Source organism: Ochotona curzoniae, unplaced genomic scaffold, assembly GCF_017591425.1.
Source record: "Ochotona curzoniae isolate NIBS_2020 unplaced genomic scaffold, NIBS_Ocur_1.0 contig_291, whole genome shotgun sequence".
Classification (NCBI taxonomy): domain Eukaryota; kingdom Metazoa; phylum Chordata; class Mammalia; order Lagomorpha; family Ochotonidae; genus Ochotona; species Ochotona curzoniae.
Window position 1 is genome coordinate 3,600,347 of NW_024465649.1, and position 26,761 is coordinate 3,627,107.

General features: G+C 43.2%; 1 protein-coding gene across 1 annotated transcript in view; it reads right to left on the minus strand.

The window, feature by feature from the left end:
- Positions 1–26,761, minus strand: part of ROR1 (receptor tyrosine kinase like orphan receptor 1) — a 390,042-nt gene that overhangs the window by 257,103 nt on the left and 106,178 nt on the right. The window lies entirely within an intron of this gene.

Here is a 26,761-nt window from a genome sequence, read left to right on the forward strand (position 1 = left end):
TAAGGAGCAATGAGACTGATTTCTTTCTCATGTCATGGCATCAAGACATGAGATCCCAGACTCAATGCTAAGTAGTCTTGCCAGATATTAGAATATATCTTGGTTCCTTTCAGATGATTGATAACACTGACATCCATGGGTGAGAAGTGTGTCCAGCTTTAGTAAGTGCCTGGCAAGAAATTAATTTGAACTCTGGCAATTCTGCCCACTGCTAGGCACAGAAAATACTGTTATAGTAAAGCAAAGTTTAACAAAGGATTACAAGATTCAGTAAATTTTACAACTAGAAAGGAATTTCACATTTTATACATGAGAAAGTGAAAGAACAGCCCACTCAACTGGTCACTGATCCAAAGTCACGGATGTGGATTTTGGAAAAGCCATCTTTCAGATTAATGAAATACCAGCTATGCCATTTGAGTAGAGTGAGCCAGGCATGAACTAGACAATGGACAATGGATACCAACCCTGGGAGGGAGGTATCAATAGCAGAAAGTAACAAGATCAAAAACCTTCTGCCCAACAGAATTATAGTCTGCCACAAAGCTCATGATCTTGCTTGTTGGTAATCTCTAATTCCAGGGCCACAGTCAACTCCTTAGCTAACAAGCATCTCTACTGCACCATGCTCCCAAGCAAGGTGCGAATCACTTGATTTAGAATATCCCACCCGATGAGGTGCTTATTCTAACTCAGTCTCATAAAAGTGAGATAGATTACTCCAGATAGATTGTTATTCATAATCTGAGTAATTTGATATTTTTGCTTTTTACATAACTTTTTTTTCTCTTCTCTACAAATCCAACCAACAATCACTGAGTACCCATATCTGCAACCATCACTTTGCTTTCTGATCTGCCCTGAATTTAGTTTTCACACCTTTTCTCTCCTCCCTATGCCTCTGGATAAAATAACACTGCGGCATTTACTTTTACTTTCATTTGAAAAAAACTTTGGCTTTTCCTTGCACACATACACACATAGATACATACAAATCATGTGTAATCATAGACTTTTCTGTATCGTGCCTATGCCTAAGCAGTGAGCAAAACGGAAAATGTTAATCCAGAACCTGAAAATAAAACAGAAACATATATGTTCTGTACAAAACATTGTTTGACAAGCCCAAATTACTGCACACGAGGGAAGTGGTTTCATTAACTGTGCCTCTTTGTCACATCTGCATTTTTCCCTGGGACTCCAGTGGAAAGGATGAGAAAGCAAAGAGTTAAAGCTCACCCAGGTGCATCTGGGTAATTACTCTCTGGACACTTGCTAAAGAGCTGACTGAGATGCTAACCTCCAGCAAATACAGGCGGAGTAAAGGGAACTGACACAGCTGGATTTGTGTTTAAGAAAAATCCAGGGAACAGGCTTGTATAACCACAAGCTGTGTGAGAGTCTTAGAGACGTCACTCCAATGCGCACATTCAGGGTCTTTTAAACACACACACACAGATCTTGACAGCACATGTGCCTCTTTGCTGAGACCAGATGCTTTCAAAATGATCCTTGTTTTCTACCAAAGAGGTCTAAGAGAGTGATCACGCCTATAATCAAGATCAAAGCTGGGTCTCAGGTTATCAGAGCTGTATCTAGGAGGCTGAGGGCAAGCAGGAGCAGGCAGGTCATTTGATAATCTTCCGGGGGATGGGATGGGTTTTCATCACCAGTTTGTTTTAGTAGGTGCCCTAAAAAGTCACCAAGCAACACCACTGGCTAAGGATCTAGGCGTCACCATATTATGAGAGTGTTGAATTTCACCTGTTCTTGTAAAATGACTACAGGAAATGACAGGAATCCCAATGGGAAGGCATGATCCCATTTGGCAGGGGGAATTGGTAAGAACCGTGATATTGCCTGATCTATATAATCCCCAGAATCTCAAGTGACTACATTATTACATTTTGATTATTAGCAAGTTCAATAGCAACTTGCTATCCCTGTTACTTGAGGAATTAAATGGTAAGTTATAGTGACATTTTCTCATTTTTTATGAGGTTATTTGGCTATAATGTCTGAGTCGAGTTCCCTTTTCCTAATTTTCAATTATACGCTTTGTCATCTTCTTTCCAAGGCCAAGCCAGAACTCTAGAATCCAGGAAAAACACATGATACTCAGGTTTACTGTACAATGGCTGTCATGTCACATTCCCCTTCAAAGACTCACACATCAGCAGGGCAGTCACGGTCTCTGTCTCTGTGTGGGACTCCCCTGGGCTCATGCCTCTGGCCTCGTCCCATTTCCTTCCATTCAACAATTATTGGCATTGGCCTCCTCTCCTCTACTAAGGTCTGAAAAAGCCCCTCCCATCCCAGCTGTATCCCCCTTTCTTTTTTTTTTTTTTTTTTTTTTTTAATAATCTTAGTTTATTAGGGTACAAAGGGTCACGGGCTACAGGGTGAAAGTGGGTAATATCATTGTTTCCACACTAATATAATCATTTTGCCCTGTATCTAGGGTTAGGGGAGTAACAAAGGGGAAAGCCCCACCCTACCTCCCACTCATCCCCGATCCCCAACATGAGGCGCGCTCCAAGGGTCCTGCTCATACAGTTTTGATAGTTCATCAGTTCTGGATTGCTGCCAATCTCTCCATCCCAACCGTAATGAAACTTATTCAGAGTCTACTGGCTGACAGTCTCTTGATGGTTGGGGTTCCAAGATCAGCAGTTCAGTTCGAGAAATATCCAAAGAAACTTCATCTGAGTTGATCCCAGATCTGATTCTTGAGTGAGTTTGCTAGTACAGACTCCAACACTGTTCGTCACACCAATCAGCTTATGCATATGCTGGTCGTTGCGATTGCTGGGTCCGTTCGGCTTCCAGCCCTGTCTTCCTTGTGAACCAATGGGTGTTGTAGTCCAGCTCGATTCTACCCACTTCATACTCGGTCTTCATGCAAACCAGTTGGAGCTACAGCCTAGTTGGGGCGACTCCCCAAAACCCCTACCAGTTCTGCCCCCTACCCTGGTTCCCATGCTTGCCAGTATGCACTGCAGGCTTGTCCAGTCTGTCCCACATCCCAATTAGCTCTCGCACACGTCAATGGACATTGAAGCCTGGTTCAACCCAACCAACCTATTATCCAGCCCATACACCCACTGGCAGGTGCCTTTCTGTCAAGCCACCCCTGCTCCTAGCCTGGGTTTCATGCTGTCCAGTGAGGGTGGTAACCCTGAGGGAGGTGCCCACTATTTCCCTACTAGGTCACACCCACTCCCAGAGTATGCCGTCTCCAGGTAGTTTTGGCATTTGACTTGTCAGAATTGGCTCCTAGTACCAGCCTCTGCCAGTTAACGCTGTGGCTAAGCCCAAACACCCCTCAACCCACTCTAATTTTAACTTGCACCAGTCAGAACAGTCAGCTCACCGTGAGGCCCACAGGTGCTATAGCCCTGCCTAGTCTGAACTGCCCCCATCCGTATTCACACTTTCCAATGGAAGTAGTTATCCAGCAGGGGTGCCCACGTTCCCCTGTTGGCTTTGCCTCCTCCCTGATTGTCACATGTGCTGTTTGTGTGCTGCAGCCACATCTGGTACGGCTCATCTCACCTTGGCATTACTTGTTGTGTACTGGTATGTGTTGCAACCGAACCTGGCTCGGCCCACACTCTGTTCTGGTGCTCGGATTCACCAGAAGGTAATGTGAACAGATTCAGGCTGGTCTGCCCCCAACCCATGCCATGTGTATGCCAGTGGGATAATTTTCATTGCCTGTTCTGGGTTGTTCCCTATTGTGCTTCTTGCGCTTACCTGCATGGGACTGTGTCCTGCCAGAGAAGTTGCCCAGGCTCCTCCACCAGAACCTCTCCCAATGCCAGTTTTCGCGCATACCAGTGGGTCCATGAGCCAGCACTACTCAGTTCGCCTGCTATCCTAGGAGGAACAGTGGCTTTTCCTGCCTGGCCTCCGACCCAAGCTGGTTCTTGTTGTTGGATATTTCAACCCATCCATGGCTCTTCCATACCCCTACCCAGCTCACACATGGTTCAGTAAGGGCTGAGACCTAACCTAGTCTGTCACACAACCCTCCCCGGTCCTCCAGAGTACCAGATGGTGTTGGAATTTGGCCTGGCTTGGTGCTTCCCATCCCAGTCCACAATTGTGCCAAGTGAGATTACGATCGTATCCTGATCAGAATGTAGCCTCAGTTCCAGCCCATGCGCTCCTTGGTGGGAAACTCAACCCAGCTAGGGTGTCCCGTTATTTCCCCAACCGGGCCTCTTCCCTGCCATAGAGCAGGTGTAGGCCAGTGGTTGTTCTGTCTCCGCTTGGCAGAGCCCCTCACTTGTCCTGGCCCCTTGGATGCTGTGGCTTAGTGCCTCTGCCTCACACAGATCAGTATGTGCAAGGACCTACCTGGCATGAGCTGTGCTCCAACCTGATTTCTGTTGTTACTTGTGAGTTAAGGTTTGTTCAGCCCTGCCCATTCTGCCCCCTTCCAGTGGCAGCCCGGCCCACCCCACATCTTGTTTAAAGATGCACATTTGGGTGCTGCTGCCTTGACCTACCCTGACTGTTGTGGATTCCTTTACCCATGAGTGATGGCAGATGGCGTGGTCACACCTAGCTTAGACCATTGCAACCCCAGCTTGGGAACTAACCCGGGGGACTTGTATTCCAAAGGGTTGGGCCCACACAACCCCACAGAGCCTACCCCCAGCCCAAGTTCTCTTGTGTGCTGGAGAGTGTCTTGATCCTGCCAAATGTGACCACTCCACAACTCCAACACTCAGTCGGGCAATGGTACCCAACACTGCCAAAGAGGCCCCCATCCATAGCTTCGGTGTGGGCTAGTATGTGGTGATCAGTGATGTTCTATACTAATATCCCATCTCTGTATTCATAATTGAGCTGTTGCATCTGTCTTACTAAAATTATCATCTGGACACTTCCCCCAAACCACTAGGTCTTGGTCCCCTTGCCTGCTTAAATCTTTCATGACCCTGTCACTGAGAATACCCGAAAATTCACTTTGCACCTACATTCAACCTAGTCTTAGTCATGAGTGACCCCAGGCAGCAACTACATATCTTGAAAACCCCAGAGTTTGCCTTTCCGGGCGGCCAGCAGGCAATGCCTGGCACCATGTGGTGCACTGGCCGCCCTGGGGGAGGCCGAGGACTCGTTCACTGCCTTGTGGCAGTGTCTTTGGCGTGAGTCCCCCGCATTGGGTCCGACCCGGCAGGGGCACCCCCCACAGTAGCCACACTGCAGGGAGCGTCAGTTGCCCCAGAGCCCAAGGACCGAACCTGTATCCCCCTTTCTTAAATCCTTGCTTCACTGTGTCTTTAAGAAGCCTTCCCTAAGCTGAGGTGGTCTCCTTTTATCAGTTTTACTTCTGTTTGAATATTTGTCATTCTCCTTAACTTCAGCATTATTTCCTGCTTTTTAAAACTATTATTTACTGTTTTTTATCTGAAAGACAAATAGAAATAGACAGACATCTTCTACCTGCTGATTCATTCCCTAAACACTTAGAATAGCTAGGCTGGGGTTTTCTACATGGGTATCAAGGACCCAAGTACTTGAGCCACTATCAGCTGCTTCCCAGGGGACATATTAGCAAGAACCCGGAACTGGAAGCAAAATCTGGACTGTAACTAGACATTCTGATGTGAAATGCAAGGCACCTCAATTGGTGTATTAACCACTGTGCCAAACTGCTGCCCCCACTTCACTCCGAGTGTTAGAGTCTAGCTAATTGTATCCTACCTATTGTATAAGAAAAGAGGAGAAATAAAGAAACTTGTGTATCTAAATCTATTTTAAAAAACCACACATACACAAAAAGGTTAAACCAGAATTAATAGGACGCCTTCAGGATTGGAGGAGAAACAAGGTAGAACTAGGAACATAGTAATAGAGTACAAGGATGATGTCAATGGAGATGGAGATATCTGTTTCTTTATAATTGTGACTTTTTAAAAAGATTCATTTTATTTTTATTGGAAAGTCAGATATACAGAGAGAAAGAGAGACAAAGAGGAAAATCTTCCGTCCATTGATTCACTCCCCAAGAGGCCACAATGGCCCATGTTGCAGCAATCCGAAGCTAGGAATCCATTCTGGGTCTCCCACAGGGGTGCAGGGTCCCAAGGCTTTGGGCCATCCACAACTGCTTTCCTAGGCTACAAGCAGGGAGCTAGATGGGAAGCGGGGCTGCCGGGATTAGAACCAGCACCTATACAGGATCCCAGCACGTGTAATGTGAGCATTTTAGTCAGTAGGCACTGCGCTAGGCCCAGTTGTGACTTGAATCTGGTACTGTGAAGAAATGATGAAGAAAAGGTAAGGAGGGTGCATTCAAGGAAAACTAGGTAACCTCTGACTCTTTCCCCACACCTATGGACTCAGACTGAATATACTAACAAAGGCGTTAAGGTTCAACCCTTGAGTATACCATGATTTTGATGCTTCATCATCATCTCACCATAAAAACATGTTTTCTATTCCCACCTGAATACTCAACCTTCCTCCACAGCACACTGGACTATGATGTTCTATTTGTATTCCTCACCAGATTATTAGGGTTTTACCCCCAAATAAAGAAAAATGCCATCTCTAATTCACTCCTTAAATGCCCACAGGGCTGGGGCTGGACAAGTCCAAAGTTGGGAGCCAGGAACTCAATCCAGGTCTCCCACATATGTAGCAGGGAGCTGGGGGACCTTAGCATCTTGGCCACTTCCTAGATCTATCCTGCAGCAAACTGGAGGATGGAGCCAAAAGCAAGGAGCAAGACCAGGAGGTCCAACATGTGAGGCAGGACTTTCATGGTGCTTCCCCAGCTTGGCCAAATGCCTGTCCAGATAGTTTTTTCAGCTAAGGTCTAATTTGTCGAATGAAGAACACAATCTCCATCTTAAGGAGACTGTATTCATTACTCAGTATTGGAAAGAAGTGTGTGTAATCCTTGCAGAATGAAGTATACTGGCCCAAGAGAACAAAACACATGGTCAAAAACTTTAATGTTATGTCCTCCAGAAAAAAATATATATCAAAATTAAGTCTCACTCTAAAATCAGAAAAGCACACATCTTTACAGGCATTTTTGAAAATATGCCATTCATTTTGAATCACTGATTCAGCACAGAACTCACAGATATATTTAAAGATGTTATTTCTTATGAACTAATTTAAGCACTTATTTATTTTAAGGGCAAAGTGAAAAGAGAAAAATCTTCCATGCAGTTACTCCCTAAAAGCCTACAACAGCTAGGGCTGAGTCAGGCTAAAACCACAAGCCAGAAATCTCCACCTGGGTAACAGGGTCTCAAGTACATTATCCATCATCTGCTACTTCCCAACATGAACATGGAGGCAGAACTTGATCATATATACTCCACTAAGGATTGTGGGAACTCCAAAGAGCAACTTAACCTGCCAAACCCCAGTGCCTACTCCTGTAAAGATGCTATCAAAATCTGAAAAGCACAATTAATTTTGACTTAGCCCATTTGGCTAGAAATTCCCAAACACATCAAGGAGCATGCTGAGCCCTTAAGAGCATTGATGGTACCTCTGCTATCACAACTATTGATTTAGTAAAAGAGTATAAATCAGAGTCACAGGGAGCCAATCAACAACACCTTGTGTTACGACCTCTAGACCAATAGCTGCTGCTTCACCATTCTGGCTGGCATAGAGCTTTGGGGGCCCAGAACAGCAAATAATTCACGGGTCAAGTATGAATGGCCACATCTCCCACAGTAGGAGGACCCTATTGTCATTTATCAAGTCAGTCTCCTAAACATCAACACTCAGTCAGCAGCCAGGGGTGCCAGCTCACAGCAGGCCAGGCTACATCCCAGAGGACTGAGAAGTCACACAGACAACACGGTGACTGTTCTGGCTCTGCCACTTTCTTACTCATGACCCAGTAAGTTATAAAACCCCGTCTGAACTTCATTGTCCTCTTCTGTAAGACCAGCTTAATGGTAACACTCATAGTGAGAAGGATAAATGAGGCACTATTTCTAATGTGCACATGATTGTCTATACATATAATAGCAGAATGATGGACTTGTGACTATTGCTTAAGGGACTATACTAATGTAATATACTATTACTATTACAATATACTATTGTAATAACATAGGGGAAAACAGTAACAGGGGAAGGAGAAATGGGAAGGATGGAAAGGGGTAATCCCTGAGCCTATGGAACTGAATCATGAAAAATAAAAATTTTGAAAAAAAAAAGAAGTGTGTCTGGCACACATAAAACAGATCATATTAAGTATTTGCTATTTCCAGTGCTTGATGAAAAACAGAAGGATGTGTTCATCATAAATATTTTTTATTTACAAAAATTACATTTTCAAATACGTACTATCAGTAAGATGTCAAAATTACATATAATGGACAAATATAGATAACTGGATAATAAAATATTAACAGTGCCTTCCTCTTAGATGTCAAATCACGGATCAGTTTTCTTTCTTCTATAGTTTTATATATATTTGAGAAAAAACAAAATGACAAAGTCATAAGTATTAACAACATAGATCTTGGCTTCCTAACCCTTGGTATGGGGACAACTTTGCCGGGTCTCTAAAGTAGACTTTAAACATCAAACTCAGGTATATACTCGATACCAGATGCCAAGCCAAAGAAAATAAAGTAACACCCTCAAATCAACTGCTTCTTTCCTGATGGGAAGAATGGTTTTTTAGAAAGATCTCTCTTCAACCAGAATCAGACTTGGTGATAAGCATAAAAATTAGTATCAAGATTACACAGACTTGCTCTACAGAGTGAACCTAGCAATGCCATTCACACTAATTCTATATCCCTCAATACCCTACTTCTCCTAGCCTGGAGTTATATGGTGACAGAGCATTGCTACAGCACATCATCGCTAAAGGAGGGAGAACCTGCGTGATGGTCTCTGTCCCTTCTCCAATGCAGAGATGGTACTCCTGTTACTTTGCCTCACATGATAAACCATAGGTAACAGTGCCTGGCTTTAGCAAGTTTACAACCACACCAAATTGCTTTGTCCAATCACATGTAGAAATAAGAATTTAATAAAACTCAAGCAACACAAAAATCAATCTGTATACAGAGCAAAGAACATTTCCTTCCCAATTCTGATATTTAAGTCACAGTTGGACTTTGCAAGTGCAAGTTTCCCAGAGCAACCCACACCCAGGATTTCTCTTTTGAATTCACAGCTTCATTTATGATGGCATGTTTTTCTTTAAAGATATATTTTATTTTTATTTGAAAGTCAGATTTACAGAGAGGAGAAGCAGAGAGGAAGATCTTCATCTGCTGATTTACTCCCAAGTGACTGCAACGGCCGGAGCTGCACCAATCCAAAGCCAGAAGCCAGGAGCTTCTTCCGGATCTCCCATGTGGGCTCAGGGTCCCAAGGCTTTGGGTCATCCTCAAATACCTTCCCAGGCCACAAGCAGGGAGCTGGATGGGAAGCAGGGCTGCCGGGATTAGAACTGGTGCCCATACGGGATCCAGGCAATGTGTGCAAAATGAGGACTATAGCCACAAGGCTTCCACACCAAGCCCTGACAGAATGGTTTTAAGGCTCTAAACAATTCATACTGATGCCAGGCACCATGAACCTAACATTGAACCTTTCTGAGCCTCAGTTACCTTACCTACAAAATGGGCATGTTAATATTACCTTCAAAGTCCTATGGCCAAACCTGTTGTGAAAGCCCATGATGAAATGGAGTATACTCTATAAATATGCGGGGGGAGGGAGAACATGGGAAAGGTAGCAAGAGAAACCCAAGGCAAAAGATGGACACAACGGCAACTAACCATGGGTGGGAATTGTGGCTGCGACCTCTGGGAGGCATCTCAGTATGGTATTTCCAGGCCTGAGAGTGTACAGTCACCATCAGTCAATTCACCCCAACATTTCTGAATGCAGTCCTTGTGGACAACTTTGAAGAATCAGGTACTGAAGAAACCAGTTAGGGAAGCCAAGTCAACACATTTGTCTGGGGCTCCCTGAGGAGCTTCCTGAGGCCCCAGGGTGCACACCCAGATCTAAACAGCTGAGTCTAGCTGTGCAAAGCAGCCTGACTTCAGACAGTGCATGTCTGCAACAGCACATCACTGTGCCTGAGGCCCCACTCCTGCTGGCACCTCTTGTGGGTAAAAGGGCCACTCCCTGCGTGTTACCATAGAGAAGCACACACTTTGCAGGAGGTTTCTGCACTTCAACCCAGAGATATTTGTGTCCTCTGTTAGGATGGACAGATCATAAAGTTGCAGAAATTAGGCCTGGGAACCAGGGAGGACTGCAGCCAAAGCAAGAAGGTTTTCAGAACGTTTTCAGAACACAGCCTCGATTTCCCAAAGCAGAAAAGCCTCCTTTTCCCTGCCTCTGGGCTGCCACTGGTCTGAGAAGCCTAGAACCTAGAAACGGGTGCTCAGTAAATACTGAATAAGACAACATCTTATGCTTTCAAATTTATTTATGCTATGCCTACCTTTTATCAAAAGTTACACCTTTAAGATTGGATAGAACTGATTAGGAATATTTAAAGCTACAGATTTTCTGGGGAGAGCGGGTCTATATTTGGGGGAGGATTAAGGAGCATCACAACTGACCAGGTGAAGGGCCAAAGGGTAGTGCCAACAGTGACTGCGGAGAAGAGAGAAATTCTGAGTTGAAGGAGACAGGAAAATTTTACAGAAAATGCCGTTAATATCAGTTTGATTTTTTTATGACCTTGTAGAATTTACAAAGCATTCCCACACCTATTAGCTCATTTGACACATTTAATAGTTCTCTGGGGGTGGTTATTATGAACCTCAAAGAGATTAAGGGATTTACTCAACCTCGACAGCTAATAATGAATAAAAAGCCAGAACTCGAACTCTGTTCATTTCTCTCCGATTCTGCAATGAGACTCTGGTGAGGAACAAATGTAGAGTTAACTGCTAGCGTCTGCAGAAGACAGCCTTGTCAGGAGCATGGGCAAGGAAAATGTGCTCCCTCTTCACTTACTGCTTCCAGTGACAAGCTCCCCTCTGCCGTTTTCTGGCTATTGCTTAATAAAGGACCATGCACTAGTGGGCCAGTATCTCCCTGGCAGCCCACAGGCAGTTCTGTTGCTTCAGCAATCCCACAACCTGAGACTGGTGGCATAATCAGGAAACAGAACTCAGCTCCTTGCTTGGATATAGAAGGAAAACTCCACTGAAAATGATGGGGAAGGGGAAAGAAGCCATTTTGAATGCCTACCCAATTTGAGGAAAATCTTTCAGGATCAAGGTGGAGCCCAGCACTTACTTTGGAAAAGGCTACAACTAGCAAGGATTCAAATTATTAAATTATAGAACACCGTAGGGGCATTAACCCTGTTTCCAGAAATGTCACCACAATCCAAACGGATCCTGGAGCCAAAGGCATCACTTAATTCCATCTGCTATCAAAGAGCTGTGCAACGATTTTTCAAAAAGAGCCTGTGTGTCATTTGTCTGAATGTTTTTTTATTATATGTTTTTTTTTAAAGATTTATTTTTATTATGTTTTTATTGGGAAGGCAGATATACAGAGAGGAGAGACAGAGAGGAAGATCTTCCATCCGATGATTCACTCCCCAAGTGAGCGCAAGGGCCGATGCTATGCCGATCCGAAGCCAGGAGCCTCTTCTGGGTCTCCCACATGGGTGCAGGTTCCCAAAGCTTTGGGCCGTCCTCAACTGCTTTCCCGGGCCACAGGCAGGGAGCCGGAAGGGAAGCGGGGCTGCTGGGATTAGAACCAGCGCCCATATGGGATCCTGGGCGTGCTATGTGAGGACCTTAACCACTTGCGCCACCGCGCAGGGCCCCTGAATGTTTTTTACAAAAACATTCGACAGAAGTTATGGGATGCAATATGAAATCTATTATGTTAAGGAAGCAACTGCTTTGGATAATAGGATGTACACTATGAATGAATGATTCCAAACTAAGTAGCCACCTATCTAGGATACAATGAATAGCAGCATTTGCCAGAGAGGAGGTGAAAATCATGGTGTGTGCAACCATTTAGGAACCTGAATGCACTTTACTAAACAGAAAGCATTGAGAGCTTGGAGGAGTCACAGTCCAATGCCATCTCTAAGACATCTCTGCATGTTATTTCCTGAAGGAGAAAACAATTCTCACAAAAACAAAAATGATGAGACAAAATAAAAAAGATCATATAATGTATCAAAAATCAAGGGAAAAAAATGTCCTAAAATTTGTCAACTATTTCCAAATGAGGAACAAGTCTATGTAGTAGCTACTAAGTGTTCAAAGCCAGTATTTCCCTTCTCTATGCCTTGTTTCCCTCGTGGTAAAGGATTGAATCGCCTTAAAATTCACCATTAGCTCAAGCAGTCAGTGATTCAGTGACCTCCAGAAAGACTAATGATGTACTGGGGGCCAAACTGAGAGCTGTGGGTGTCAATCCTCAAGCTTCATCTTTACCAGGGAGCCCCAACCAGCCAAAAACCTCATCCTTCATCAGCTTCACACTCCAACTTGATCAACAGGGCTGTCCCATTCTGTATCCTCTATCTTCTTACTCAGCTCATGACAAAGAGCTCATTTCGTTATGTGAATGTTAGCCTTTACTCGAAGACTCAAGTCTAGAAATCTAGCCAATTGAAAGACAAGTGTATACCCACAGCCTAGACAGGAAAGAGAAATGCAGATAATTTGGATGTCTCAACCTGCAAAACAGTTCCATGTTCAGAAAGAACAAGATCATACAACAAAAACGCAAGTCTACTAAGTCAGCCCAAGGGTTTTAATTGGGGAAACACCATGCTGTTGGATGCCCTCTCTCTATCTCCCTTTCAAAAGATTTTGAGATTTTATCTAAAAGGCTTGATAATTTTTTGCAAGCCCTAGTCAAGCCGCATTTTTAAAATAAATACCATCATGCCACAAGACCCTTGTTAGTGTTACATGTCTTCTAAACATGCCTTACAAGGAGTATTCTAAACTGCCATAAATTGTGTCTACTGAAAGTGTCTATAACTCACATTTCAAGAGTTTTTCTGCATTGAAGGAAAATAAGTGCTACAGGATTTTTAACCTCCCTGTTAGGCTTGAAGGACTTAACCTGTACCTTCCTAATGTGACTTGGAATGCACCAAAAAATGGCCCAAGTAGCTTGTTCCCAGCTACCAATGTGATGTGAGATACTCAGATGGAGGACCTAGTTCCTGGCTTCAGACTGGCTGCTGTGGTCATTTGGGAAGGGTACCAGAGGATGGAACATCTCTTCTCTCTCTTTCTCCTTCTCACCTCTGTTTTCTCCATTCTTTCTATATCTCTCTTTCCACCCCCATCCCTGCTTTCTATCTCTCTCCCACCCTTGTTATTTTGCCTTTCAAATACATAATTTAAGAAGAGTATGCATCTCTGACAGAGTTTAGATGTTATTATTCAGAGATGACCAAACTTTTTATGTCATTAATTCACAGAAACACTGTGGCTTCCTTTATTTCTTAGAAGCACTGAAACCTGAAAACTCATGAAAGGGCCAGTCAAAAAAGAAATAAGTGTTTAAATAGAATCCATATTCAGTCAGCCAAAGACAGAACAAAGAAGTCCACAAAAAGCAAAAACCTTGCTATCTAAGGTTTTGGAAGTTACATCTGAGATTGAAACATCAGCCCATTCCATCCACTTGCTGGAGAAGCCATCATTGGCCCAAATTAATAACTGTCTTTTAGGCCAAATTTCATGCAGTCATATTCCCATTAGTCTCCAGGAGAGCCTTTCCATGGGTTTGGTTTTGTGCTGACTTCTCTGTTCTTAATATGTGAGCCAAGCTGGGAATCCTGTGCAGCAAGCTGCCAACATCACTTGGATAGCAAAAGTGCCACAGAAGTCTGAGGTTTCATGTCTTATTGCCAGCTCAATACAAAATTTTCCAAGTGACTGTGTACCTGGAAGATGCTTACTGTCCAAGTGCACAGTCAATTGCCCTCAAAGAAGCATTCTTCATATTATAGACTGTATTTTCTGCTGCAGAGACAGAAAAGTGCACTCTCCATGGCTGACGCCATAGACATCCATCCATCTTCAAACCTGCCCTTCTACTTTGTGCATTCACCTGTCACCCGGTTCTTCATCGAGAAGCCTAAGGAACCCGAACACATCCAGTTCCACTAACCTCTGAAAGGTTAGGGTTGGGAGGAGAGGATGGGGAAAGGGCTGTACCTTTGGAAAACCAAACTGACCACAAAGTTACTTCTAACTGCAGCTGCTGGTATCTCCATCATCCTCATCAACCTGTCCTGCTCTGTTTACACAAAGCACAGATTGCACAATCTGGGAGCATCTGAAGTCCTACCATTTTGGAGCTTTAGAAGAAAAATGGGAAGTTTCAAGAGGTTGGCAACTTGTTCAAGTTCATAGGCTCTTTAGTAATGGCAGGGCTGGGCCAAACCCAGGATTGCTGGTTCTGGTCCAACACAGACTGGCCCAAGCACTGGTTTTATAGTAAGAAACAAATGCTGAAATTTAGTCCTAGAGTTACTACCCTCTAGTAGTTCGCCACAAGAAAATATTATTTACCTATTTATGCAATTGCAGGCTTTCTCATCTGCAAACTAAACATTAAATACAACTACAACTCCTTCCGTGGGTATGTAACTGTGATAGCACATTTTCAAGAATGTACAGATATGTACAAAGGCACTTCTCTTCATACTAATCATACTTCACAAACCACACTCTTCTCTGCTTCAAGACCCACTGAACCCCCAGTGCAACTTTTCAGGTTCAGCTTGCTACTAGTAGCAAGTTCTCTCCTACCAGAGGACTGAACCCCAGCTCTCCCTGCATGCCCAGTCTTTGTACTACAGAATAATGATCCCTGCCCCTTCTTCCTACTCCATTGTGAGTCTCAAGAAAATGGATTATTTCTTCATCATCTTTGCATTTCTATAAACCCAGAACGATTCTTAGGTCACAAGTTCATAGGCTCTTTAATAATGGCAGGTGAATTAATAGTGCTTTTCCAAAAAAAGTGTTAGTGAATACAACCATGGAAGGACAAACTAAAAAAGACTGGCTGTACATTCTTCTATTGCCTTACTGTATTAGTTAGGATTCTCCAGAAAAAAAAAAAAAAAAACAGAACCAATGATATTCACATCATTGTGTAAAATGAGATTTACTATGGCAAGTGGTAAAAATCCAGGAAAAAATAGTCATATGTTTTAAACAAATCTCAAGGCCCTAGGAGCAACAGTGGAGGCTTCTGATGTACATCCCAAAGTCTAGATGTCCAGAATCCAGGAGAAGCAGTTCTGATGCCCAGAGCAGGAGGAGACAGGTACCCCAGCCCCAGGTGACACTGAATCCATCCATCTCTTTCATTTCTGTTCCACTGGCCCATGGGAGATTGGATGATACCTGCTCATGTTAGTGAGAGTGAACCTTGCAGTCTACTGATCAAAATGCTAATCTATCCAGAGTACATCCCCACAGACATACTCAGAAATCATGTTTTATCAGCTTTCTGATAAAACATCCTTTAGCCCAGTCAAGTGGACGCATAAAATTAACTATCACACTTGCAAATGCTGAAACAACAACATTCCTAGGCAATCACTCACACTTGGCAGCCTTCCTTTGAGGCATATTTTCAAGTAGCATATCTCCACCAGCTTAAAGGACTACTTACCAACACCTGTAGGCATGCAGCTTGTAATAATTCTTCTAAAGTGTTTTCACACATCACTCTTTTGTCAGTCTCCAGCATATTTATAATTTATCACACACAAGATGAAAGACCTTTATCTTGTTATTTATTTTAACCAGGGGATGGTATGATGCAGAGACAGAAACCACGTTGTAACCAGGCAAGGGAAAATTTTTTACCAAGCTGGCATTTATGACTGTTGCAAATCCCAGGAACACCAATGAAATCAGCATTTGGTGAGATTTGACTAACAAAGGTAACGTGATACGAGAAGTTCCCATACTGACATAAATACGTCCCCAAGGGTCAGAAAAACACCACGCAGAAAATGTGGTTTAAAATATTATTAGTTATGGTAGTAAAAAATAATAAACCTTGCCAAGTTGAACTCTTTTTCATGTACTACATCTTTGGGGATAAATAACACAACTTTTGGAAAAACAATCCAGCAATCCTAGTGGGGAAAAAAATCACAGTATTTTGGTTGCTGAAAAGGTGGGAGGTACAGAAACAATCATTACTTAGGACCCAGATAGCTTGGTGCTCCCAAGTGGAACAGGCTGCCTGTGCAAATGATTTCCTCTTATTGGAATTCCTCTGCCACTATCCCAGCCTTTTATTTTCACTGACTTGCTTCTTTCGGCAATTCCTCCTCAACCGGCTACACTCAGTCTGGGCATCATCACCCCATGAAATCTCCCAGCATCCTTAATCCAGAGTGATGTGCTCTTTCCTCTGCAACTTCAGGTAAACCAAAGGCTAACCAGGTTGTCAGGCTCTTATCTTTGTTAAGGTGCCCACTGGACGCAGAGCTCTCTGTAAGAGGGAAGTTGGATTTTTCTTTTTTATTCCTAGTACCTGCTATGAAATTTCTTTTTTTTTTTTTAAGATTTACTTTTATTGGAAAGGCGGATATACAGAGAGGAGGAGAGACAGAGAGGAAGATACGTCCAATGGTTCACTCCCCAAATGACTGCAATGGCTGGTGCTGAGTCGATATGAAGCCAGGAGCCAGGAGCTCTTCCAGGTCTCCTATGCAGGTGCAGGGTCCCAAAGCTTTGGACTGTCCTCGGCTGCTTTCCCAGGCCACAAGCAGGGAGTTGGATGCGAAGCGGGGCCACCGGGATTAGAACCAGTGCTCTTATGGGATCCCGGTGTGTGCAAGGCGAGGACCTTAACCACTGCGCCATCGCAGTGGGCCCTGCTATGAAATTTCATACCTATTACTTCTGGCCTAGCACAGAACTAAAATAAATGTTCATGAATTCCCTTAACCTAGGTAGGATATATTAGTAAATTAACAATAAAATGTTTGATATCTTTTTATTTTCTTTTCATCAAAATAGTCTCTTTTATTAAATTCTTCACTGACTCATAAATCATAAAGTAGCATCATTTTTTCCAATAATGTTTTTTGCTTTATTTTTCATTTCTTCAGAGATACATTGGTTATTCAGTAGCATGTTATTTAACTGCATGGTGTTGTAATTTTTTTTTAACTTTATTCCTGTTGTTGGTTTTGTTTCACAGCTTTTCATTTAAGGGAATGTATAATAACTGTGTAATAGAGACTATCATATGCAGATATGAAGAAACAACACAGTGTGCATCTCTACTTCCAAAGCAAAGATGGACTCCCAATTAAACTGTTGAATATACCTTGAAAACAGGATTCTGCACTTTCTACCACTGTCTATACCAGCAATGGCAGGATACATTTACATAGCAGAATGATGGACTTACGACTGCTGATGAAGGACTATACTAGTGTAATAATATGGGAAAATCAGTTGAGGGGAGGGAATTTGGGGCAGGGATAGAAGAAACCCCAGAGCCCATTGAATTATATCATGAAATTAAAAATAAAATAGAAGAAAAACAACAACAACAGAAACAATAAAATGAGGAAATGGTGAATAAGACTAGGAAGAAGGTATGTTTCTGTTTTTATAAAATATCCCAAGATCACTAAAGAAATAGAAGCTTGAGAAGTATGTGTAATTTTTATTATTTGCTCAGTATGGACATTTAGAAGTAGATAAATGTTTACATTTTTAATGGGCCAGCTACAGACCATATAATCTCCCCAAATTCTTTCCCTAAAATGAAACTCCCATAAGTAGGTCATGACAGGAAGATTTATCTTAGTGGTCAGGTCTTCTTGCAGTGGAGGCAACTATAAAAATGCCCTTTTCTGGATGTGGTAAGCCAGGGTGGCTTGGGATGGTCTGGGAAAACACCATATACACACCAGTCTCCTGGATCTGAAACATAACTAGACTTGCTCATGGTTTATTAGTGTCCTTGTAGATCTGAAAATATTTTTAAATGGGATGTAATCCACATCTACCCAAGCAAAGTCAAATCTTCTAGCCAGGATAATTTCATTCATATGCAATTAGAACACTACCACACACTCAACCGTCTGAAAAGTGCTTGGGATACAGGAAAATCAAAGCAAGAGTGCTTTAAATATTGAATATCTGCAATATGTTCTATGCAAACTGAATTGACAAGTCTTTGGTTATGTCCAGCTCCTTTAGGACATGCTAACTACACAATAGCTGTCTATGAGTTATCAGTCGTTTGGGACACCGTTGGAAGCATGGTACGGGACCCAAGGTCAAGTCCACATGTGATTTGCTCCCACTTCAAGCATCTCTACATCAAACATGCACTCTAGGAAGCATACAGGCAGTGTAGTTAACAATTCAATGTTCAAATCCTAACTTACTCACTTTCTGGATTTCTGCCTTTGGGAATGTACCAAACTTCTCTGAGCCGCTATTTTTCAGCAATGAAAAACAACACTAATCATGCATATGGAAACCAGCTTCGGAGATGACCTCAGTACTCTCTTCACTCTGGTCTTCACACCCCGTGCAGTTCCCTCTCACATCTACAAAGCTAACTTCTATGACTAATCGCAGCCAGCAAACAAACTGCTGTTCCACATTTAAGATTAGCTTAGAAAGGACTGGGCATCCATCTCCACCTCTTTCTCATCCCTCACTCTGGAGAAATCTATGCTCACCCTGCAGAGATGCTCCATGCCACACACCTGGACCTTTGCCCAACCTGTCTCAGTGGAGGCAGAAGATCTCAGTCTCTGGAATATCATTCTAGTATTTCCAGCAAACAAGAAATTCATCTGGAACGAGGAAGGAGCATGGACAGGTCGGGATCCTTCTATCCTTTTTTATGCTAGGCAGAAAAACAACACACACTCAGTTAACTGTAACAACGCCAAGCTGCTACATCAACTCCTCTTCACCTCCCATCTGCCCAGGGTTCCCCATTTAGCCTGGAGCTGGCCCATGGCAGAGGCAGACAATTGAATATAAACGGTTTTTCTTCATTTTTTAAAATCAAAATCTTTTTTGCAGAAAGAAGAGTAACAGCTCTTAGAGGAAGACAGTTCCTACTCTGCATCTAAGGGAAGATGGTGTAGCAGGTGGCTTTTAGCATTCTGAAGGATAAGGCCCAGAGACATTTGCAGTCTGGCTCACCAATGTCAGGAATTGAGTGTGGAGGTCAGATGGCCAGCAAAGTGTCTTCACCAGAGACTTGACCCCCTCTGCTCAGATCCCCTGCCCCTGCAGAATTATTGAGGGCCATGTGCCACAGCACCACCCAGGTCCCTGGCATGTGGTCCCTAACATGGTATATCCCACCCATGATGCCAAGGCCCGAGAACAAAAGCTTCATATCCACCATGAACCTTTGGAGTCAGCTGCTGTAACCAACTCCTTTTCCAAAAGAGAAGGCAGCCCTTGTAGAAATGGTCTTGCTAACACACATGAAGATTCACCCCTTGAGAACTCAAACCTACACATCCCAGCACCTGGGAATCCACTCCTAAGGAGCAAATGCATGAAACAGTGATGCTAATGATGCCAAGACACAGTGGAAACAAGCTGGCAATATTTCCTGCTGCCTTCGCAGGCTTCAGTGGGCCCCCTCTGCCCTCCTCCCTCCCGCCGATGCAGAGCAGGGCAGTGGTCTATATACTGACAGTGCCCCTGGCTTATTCAATGGAATACTCATCCTCTGCCACCACCACTTGGACTAAACCTCTGAAGAACTTTCTTCTCCCCAGTTCATTCCAGGTCATACCTGGCACATCCACCCCCAAGAGCCTCGTTCCCTAAGAAAGAATCCTAGCCAAGACCACCACCTTCACTGGCTACTGTGCCAATACTTCTGTATCATTGTTCAGCACTGAAGTATGCAGTTGTCTAATCACCCAGCCTACTACACAAATACAGTTAATAGCAATAGCAATAGCTGTTATATGAGTTTGTTCCTACCCACTAGAATTCTTTTTAAGCACTCTGTATATTAACTCATTGAACTCCTGCAATAAATCTAGGAGCAAAATATGATTTTTTTTTCTCATTTTCCAGAGTGGGAAATTGAGGCACAAAGAGGTTCCCAGCAGGAACAGAGCACAGCCTGGATTTTAACATAGGCTGTCTGGTTCTAGAGCCCACACTCTAGGTTCTCCTCTGAATTCTCTCTTTGGATTAACTCAGTGCCATTTCTGTCCCTTCTGTTAGAAAAATAAATCAGTCAGGCTCTTTTTCCCCTATGTGCTTATAGCCATCTTCTATCTCTACCTGCCAGCACTTCCCACACTGAGTCAAAATGATCAGCACAAACACCCCTCCTGGGCCCAGAGTAATGACTAAATTGGCTAATCCTCTCAAGTGCTGAAATCCCATATGGGTACCAGTTCATGTCCCGGCTGCTCCACTTTCCATCCAGCTCCCTGCTTAAGGCCTAAAAAGCAGAGAGGGATGGGCCAAAGTCTTAGAACCCTACAACCATGGGGATTCTTGGAAGAAGCTACTGGCTTTGAATTGGCTCAGCTCTGGCTGTTGCGGCCACCTGGGAGTAAACCAGCAGATGGAAGATTTATTTCTTTGTCTGTCCTTCTCTCTGAGATTTTGCCTTTCCAGTCAAAGTAAATAAATCTCTAAAACAGAAGGAAAGAAGGAAGGGAAGAAGGGAAGAAGGAAGAAAGGAAGGAAGGGAGGAATAAAGGAAGGAAGGAAGGAAAAAAGGAAGGAAGGAAGGAAGGAAGGAAGGAGGGAGGGAGGGAGGGAGGGAGGAAGGAAGGAAGGAAGGAAGGAAGGAAGGGCAAGCCTCTCCTCTGCTGGCCTAGGAGTTGTTACAGAGGCAGCTCTCATTTCCCTTGTGGTGCATTAGACAAACACTGAATCTCTGAATCACTGGTTCAGTGAGTGAAACATCCATTTTGAAAAGGGTCATTCTTGAACCTAGAAGAGAATAAACATCCTCAGATTGTGAATCAAGATGCCAAGGTTTCAGGTCCTGTCATCACCTAGCTGTGTGATCATGAGCAGGTTTCTTCGCTGCTCTGGTCCTCTGGGTCCTCACTGCCAAATGGAGGGGGCTGCAAAGGATGATCTCCAAGTCCTCCTTCAAGCTTGGGCATCTCAGGGCTGCAGTGCTGAGGTGCCGGGGCAGGCTGCAAGAGGACACCAGGGTTTGTCTAGAGGTGCCAACACCACCAATCTAACTTTGCAGTCATCATTATGAACTGGAAAGGAGTGAAGTGTATGACTGCAAATAAGCCCAGTGGCTCTGCCGTGTGCATGAGTATTCTCCAAGAGCGGACAATAGGGCCATGTAAAGAGCCCAATGGGAGCCGCTAGCCATCAGTGCAAAAAGAATGCGATGAGCCACCCTGTCTGCTTCAAAGCCACTGAAATGCCTGTGAATCAGGAAGGGATTAGTCCACTTGAGCAAAGCCTATGATGTTCAAAAGGCCTGCTATCCCCGCCGTTCAACTACCATCCTTACTCAATGCAGCATTCTTGGCATCTTAAACAGGTGATTGCCAGGCAGGTTTTTTGGAAGAAGCCAGGAGCAGGAGCTAGATGGGTGCTTTTGTGTGCATCTGCTTATCCCTCCCTGCCCCTGCTCTGAGACCTGCCCCAGGGATAGCATGTGGGTGAGGGTGGAGGGAACGGCCACAGAGGCCACTAAACCCTCTGGATACATTCTTCACCCAAGGTAGGGGAAGGCATGTTATGATGCTGGGAACCTCTACTGAGCAACAAGCAAAACCTGACATGAACAATCAGACTCAGAATAGAGGCTGGCAAAGCCTCCCATGGCCACTGGCAGCCAGAGACAACACCATACACTGCCCAGAGACACAGAAGGCCGCTAGCACCAATCAGCAGAACACTCTTGTGTTTTCTGGCCGTTTCTCTGAGGCCAGTTCATTTCACTCAGACATAACAAAGGTTTTAACAAAACTTTTGAGCTGGGAAATGAAGCTTTTTTGTCCTATCCTCCAGGTTGCAAGTATTTTTATTACTATTATTAGAAAATTATTTATCTTTTCTGGGCAAATGCTTTATAAGATGTGTTGAAACTGAGTGGTCCAAAAGCAGAGAAAGGAGGAGTTTTAAAAACAACATTTTTAAAACAGGATGCAGAGCAAGTCAAGACACCTGTCCTAACCAGACATCCACTCAACCGAGAAACTAATTTTCTAGTTTCAGCAAAGACAATCTAGTGTGAAGATACTTTTTCTGCATAGAATAATAATAATAATAAAAACACACACATTCAGAGTTGAATGTACTTTTGGGTCCACACTCCTGACACATAAATAGTCCCCAGTGTTAATCATTCTAAGCAGCTTCAGTTCTTGGGCAGAAAGGACTATTATAATTCTGGCTTTACCAAAAACTGGGCTAAAATTTGCTTCCATAAATTTCTTTTCTTGTAATTTTTTCATGATATGGTCCTATAGGCACAGAGATTTCCCCCTTCCACGCTTCATCCCCCCTGCACTGTTTTCCCCCATGTTATTACAATAGTATAATCCTTCAGCAACAGTCAGTTTCTACCAACTTCTCATCATTCTACACATCATGAGCCTAATTCTTCAAAGGTTGTCACCTCAAAATCACCAAGCAAAATCTCTCAGCATCTCATTGTTACCCCCTGGACACATGCCACTTGATTTTTCAACTCCATCACAAAAATGAAATTCCCTTCTATAGTCTGACCATGATAGAAATGAGCAGGATTATTTAGCCTTTTCCAGACTGCTCTATGCTTATCCACCATGGCTGCTGTCACTGCACAGCCATATCATGTTGTGCAGTTTTGTAGCTTCCAACCCAAATCCTTTTCACACATATTATTGTCAAATCAAGCATCTCTCCATACTATGCTAGTGCAACTGATTGTTTGATCAAAGGGCAGAATTTTACATTTTCCCCTGGTAGATATTCTCTGACAGGGAGTTAGTCAAACTGCCTGAGTCCTCTGCTTTCTAATGAAATCATGCACCAGATGAAGATCTTCCAAACACCGAACCTTCTACCCACCTGTTCAACACATGTATCACCATGCTCATTAAGTCACTGATACAAAGGTGCAATATGACAGGTCAGGGTTAAATCTCCAAATTGCACCATTGGAACCTACTTTCCACATCAGTGGTTTTTGTGGAATTGGTGATGTTTGTAGCTTTCTCCTGTCCCTGCTGGGCTTTGCTATCCAAACCCTTCTGTGTGACCTGCCCTTTACAAGGCTGTTCATCTTTCTGGGTACACAAAGCAATTTTCCTTTCCCATTTATACCCTCTAAGGCCTGGAATCCAGGAGTGCATAGCTTCCTTTGTCCAGAAAGCTCTTCGCCTGCTTGTCTGCCTATGAAACCATTCTCTCGTTCTAGAGTGGCATTATGATCTCCAAAATAAAATCCTTCTGTGCAACAGTCTGCTTGTTTCCTGGAGAGTTGAGGCAGAAAAGAATGGCCTGCCTGCCATCATTACATCATTACCCCTCTCCTAACCCTCATGAAAGACTATGCTAATCAACTGGGGCATCCACACAAAGCCTCAGAATCCTTCTCAACACAACCCTCCAGGTAGCCACTACCAATTAACTGATTAGATCTGGTAATCAAGTTGAAACCTTATCCTATTTTACATGTTTCCTTAAGGGCACAAAACTTTATATTCTTAGGCCTGACAGAGTATCTGGCAAAAAATTAACTCAGCAAATGTTGGTTGAATAAATGACTATTTGCCCAATTAACTTTTAGAAAAGAAATTTCCCCATTTATTTATAGGATCCCCCATTATATAAAATGATACTGGTTGTTCCAGAATGTGCCCTTTTGCGCCAATTGTGATTAAGGTTGAAGAATAATAATTGACACTCCTTAAGAGCTTGCACCACCTGACTGCGAACAGAACTCCACTGTTCGTCCTGGTGAGTCCATAGTCCTTATCTGACAAATCAGCTTGCAGGGTCTAAGAAGTCTGGAACCAATTTGAGTGCCTCCCTAGCTTCGTGTATCCTAAATATCTATTAGGTGATAGTAATTTTAGGAGGTCTGAATGCCAGGGTTGAAAATGAATCTGCCAAAGTTTTATCTGTAAGAAATCTGTATTACAAAGATTGCTTCCCCATGGAACACCCTTCAGAGACAGCTGCCTGAACTAAAAAGAAAACTTTCTAGACTCATTTACTATCACACTTCAGTGTTGGCAGAGACAGCCCCTGGGATGAGACTAGAAGCAGCTGTGCCCAACTTAAGGCAGAATGAGGGCTGGCAGCATCATTGACTATTATTCACTTAGTAATTGGTGTTTCTTGTGTATCTCCACCTACGGAAAATAATTTTAGGTTTTAAGCTGCACTCTAATCTCTTCTATTGACCTTGCAGAGTCACAATGGACACAGAACAGAACATGTAAATGAGGAGGAAATAAAAGTTACAACTTCATATGTGAGATTTTCAGGGGCCTAAAAGATTCCTAATACTATTTTCAAACCACACTGCAGGGCTTTGTGTGGGTGTTTTTGAAAATGGAAGGGTTAGAGGTACTTGACTAGAGGTAGGTCATCAATAAATGTTTATCGGATGGACAGAAGGGTGGCTGGATATACAGCTCTGTCTATGGAGTAACCAAGAAGTCAAACATCCTGTTTCTGGATTCAGCTGCCTAGAAACAAGAAACAAACAAACAAACAAACAAACACCTGGCATCATCAACAAGAGAGGCAATATCTGAAACAGAACTCAAAGGAAGACATAAGCAAACTGATTATACTCAAATTCTTTCATAGCCAAGGTCTGTGTTAAAGAAACAATTTTAAAGATTATAAAGCACAGCTCAGCTCCTGCCGTCAGGGCTAATGATGATTACTGACTTGGACATACACACATACTGCATGACTCCACAGCTGTGCTCTAAGAACACACAGTGTGGTCCTCTCTACTTGATTGAGGCTCGAGTTGTTCCACAGCTTTGAACGTACTTCCCCGTCAGCTTCTTCTAAACACTATTGCTCAAGTCAAGCTGCAAAGGGCCCTTGCCGAAGAATATTTTTGATGTCAGGTCTCTCTGGATTTTGTTAGGAATAAAGGGCTCTGATCTTTCCATGTTTATTAAATCTTCGGCATCATTTATTCAGTAATACTAATTGTTCTAGCAAACATTTATTAAACTCTTACCTTTTACCTGACACCGCATTTAACTGACACAGCATTACATAAGCACCACTGCATTTAAATCTTGGGAGCATCATTACTGTATTATTCATATTTCACAACTGAGAAGATAGTCACTGATAGGAGAGAAAATCAGTTGAGATATGAATTCATACCCAGCAACTATGCCACACTACAATCAGAACCTTGCATTGAAAGAGTGGACCACTGTGGCATAACAAGCTAATCCATTTGTGGTGGCAACATCCCCTATGGGTGCCAGTTGGTTTTCCACCTGCTCCGCTTCTGATCCAACTCCCTCTTGATGGTCTGGGAAGGCAGCAGAGGATGGTCTATAACCGTGGGTCCCTGTACTCAGGTGAGAAATCTGGAAGCAGCTCCTGGCTCCTGGCTCCCAGCTTCACACTGACCCAGCTCAGCCATGGCAGGCATTTGGGGAATAGACCAGCAGATGAAAGATATTCTCTCTCTCTCTCCCTTTCCCCCTGTGTGTTTGTGTGTGTGTGTGTGTGTGCCCCATCTCTGTAATTCTGACTTTCAAGTAAAAACAAAAAATGTTTTTAAACACCCATCTTCATAAAAGGAAGACCTTCATTCCCTAACAAAAACTTACCTGACACACCCACTCCACCCTACCCCATGACCACAATAAAAAACCAATACAGAATTTTGTTTCAGTTTTCTTTCTCATAAAATAGGTAACTAAATGCCCTTAATTTGAGTGAATGCCAGTTCATCTTTGCCTCAGCTCCTACAGGAGCATTCCCCCAGGTATGATCTGAGGGGTATCCTGCAATAATGGCTTCTATAGTCACATAAGATTGAAAATGGTAGATTTGACAGCTAACAACATCACTTCACAGTTAGATTTATTAGGATCTTTAGTTGTCAATATGCATTACATATCTTGAAGAGCAAGCCAGGGAAGCTAGCATTTGACGCAGCCAGTAAAAGTTGACGGCCACATCCCATACAAAGTATGGTATTAGTTTCAACACCACTTCCAATCTCAGCTCCTTGCTAATGCCTACCCTGGGAGTCAGCAGGTGGTGACCCCTACACCTATGCTGGGGACCCACACCTCTGAGATCTGGACTCCTGGCTTCAGCCGGCAACAGACGGGCAGTCAACTGTGGATCCCTGAAGGGGAGTGTTTCTCTCTGATCTCTCTCACCTCTGTGTCTCTCAACTGCTCTCTTACTTACAGAAATAATTTAAAAACTTTTAAGCATAAAAAGAGAAAACCAAAGTATAATCTGCAATATTTTTGGTTTTTTCCATTTTTCATCATCATGATTATTATTTTATGATACAGTTCCATAGGCTCTGAGATTTCCCTTTCCACCTCCCCAAGGTCCTCTCCTCCCTATTGATTTACCCTATATTATTGCAATAGTATAGTTCTTTATAAACACACTTAAGTCCATTATTGCAGGCATGAACAACGGCAGATAATACAACATCTTGTTGTTAAGCTAAATTCAACAGTTTCATTGGGAGTCCTTCTTTGATCTAGAAGTACAGTGCGTACTACAATGTATCCTTACATCTGGATATGACAGTCTGCATTACA